We start from the raw sequence: 2,185 nt of genomic DNA, 5'->3' as shown, positions 1-2,185 counted from the left end.
TATTCTCTCTCCTCTTTTACAATGTTCCTTGAACTTTGCAGAGGGTGGTATTAATCAATGTCTTGTTTAGGGCAGAGCCCACAAGTGTCACATATTCTCAGTAACTTTGGCAGCCATGAAATCTCTGAATTTACCACCATTCACTGTATAGTGAGTTCCCTCTGATCAAGGCTGTCGGTAGATCTTATTTATGTCATTTCTTTCTGATAGACAACCATGAACACTGAGGAAGCATGTATTACCTTTAAAATTATTTTGATTTTAATACCACAACATCTATTTAATACTATTTAATATCATAATATTGCTATAAAGAAACAGTCAAGATTATCATCATGTGTTTCTTTGTTCCTTTTGCTAAATTTTTTTATTACATGCATCATGGTATAAATTTTAGGGTATTTGTGTGTGTGTAAGCATACTCTGTTTGTTGAAGACCTTCTCAAGGCTAGGTCTTTCTTTGTTAATATTCTCTCAACTAGTGTAGAACCCATTAATTCCTGACTGACATCCTCAGTGTTGTTTGTATCATCTGATTTGAAAGAAGTAAAGGCACAAACAATGGAATATGTAGAATGGTCCCTGATATGAAAGATCAGGAGCAGAAGCTTTGTCTGGAACTGTAGGTATGACACTGGTGTCTTGGAAAGCTAGGCTGACATGATGTAATTTAGCATGTCTGAGCTGGAAGAAGTTAGAGAGAGCTTACAGAGTGCACCGCCATGTCAGGAGTAGACAATGGAAGCTGAGTGTATTGATTTTAGCCTGACTTTTCAGGAACCCCTGTTCTTTTCTCATTTGGGACACAGGAGTGTTATTTTATCTTACTTTATTGTGGAGGTGGGAATTTTTTGAGATTAAAAGTTCCTCCTGTTAGAACTTTCGATGTATCTGGCTGACAGACTGGCTGAGGTTTTATAATCAATTATTTCTAATCATGAAATGTTCTAATTATAAGAAGTAATGTAGTCAGGTATTCTAAATTATGTTTCCATTCACTTTGCCAGGAACCTTTCCAAACCCCTTCACACTGGCATTGTATTTCTTTCTTGTTTTTAACAATGGAGAAAACTAAGGAGGGTTTAACTTTGGAAATGGCGTTACTTAGGACACATGTAACATTATACATACAAGGGTCTAATGTAAATCACAATGCTGTACTATACCTTCCAATTTAAAATATTGATGTTTTTTGGGGGGGGAGAAATCTCTCTTAAATATCAGAGCTACATTCTCAAGTGGCTAAAAAAGAAATGACAGGAACATACTAACAATTCTTTGTAACATAAGAAATAGGGGTTTCTGTTCTTTCACACACAAAGCCTCTGTCTAAAGACAGGGGCAAACTAGATCTAGGTCAGTGGATTTTAAACAACTTCCCAAAGACTCCAGCTGATACTCAAAGGTTGTCCAAGGTGAGGAAGAGAGACAGAAAAAGGTGAGCCTCATTATTCCATCCCACTCATAATCCAAACAGATTCATTATTTCTCAACTAGTTCACTTAACTTTGAAACTATTTCATCATCTGCAGGACTTTGCTTGAAAAGGAATTTGAGTGCTGTATATGTTGCAATAAAAGCTCATACGTTATACATAAATATTCAGCAGATATACAAGTGCTGGGAAGGTTGTGTAAAGGGAGATACTGTAGATATAAATGCAAACAAATTCTTGTTTTATCTTGCCTTTTCAATTAGTTGTGTGACCTTGTGAAGCATGCTTAGTCTCTCTGAACCTTAGTTCCCCCATCATGGATGTTGTGGAAATGAAATATAATAGAGAGTTGGAAAGTCAGCACATTGCAATATTCAATTCAAACATGATTTTTTGTTGTTGTTCATAAAATGAGTCAGTAAATTAATTAAACTCTAAAGGAACAACACAGATATATCATCATATACCGTAAACTCTGAATGTTTATTATATTTGTTAATTTCATATGTCAGTTTGATTGTACTCTATGATCCCCAATAGTTAGTTAAACATTCTTCTGGGATGTCTTTGTGAGGGTGTCTTGACATAAGCTGAACATTAAAATCAGTAAAATAAAAAAAGCTTCTGGTTTTCAATAATGGGGGTGAGATTGCTCTCTTTGTGAATAGGGGTCAGCAAGAGAGAATTCTCCTGCCTGTCAGAGGCCTTCTGATCATGCCAGCATCTCTTCTTGTTTCTACAGAACCTCCC

Source organism: Mesocricetus auratus, unplaced genomic scaffold (genome assembly GCF_017639785.1).
Source record: "Mesocricetus auratus isolate SY011 unplaced genomic scaffold, BCM_Maur_2.0 Super-Scaffold_2245, whole genome shotgun sequence".
Lineage (NCBI taxonomy): Eukaryota > Metazoa > Chordata > Mammalia > Rodentia > Cricetidae > Mesocricetus > Mesocricetus auratus.
Note: the sequence above shows the minus strand (reverse complement) of the source record.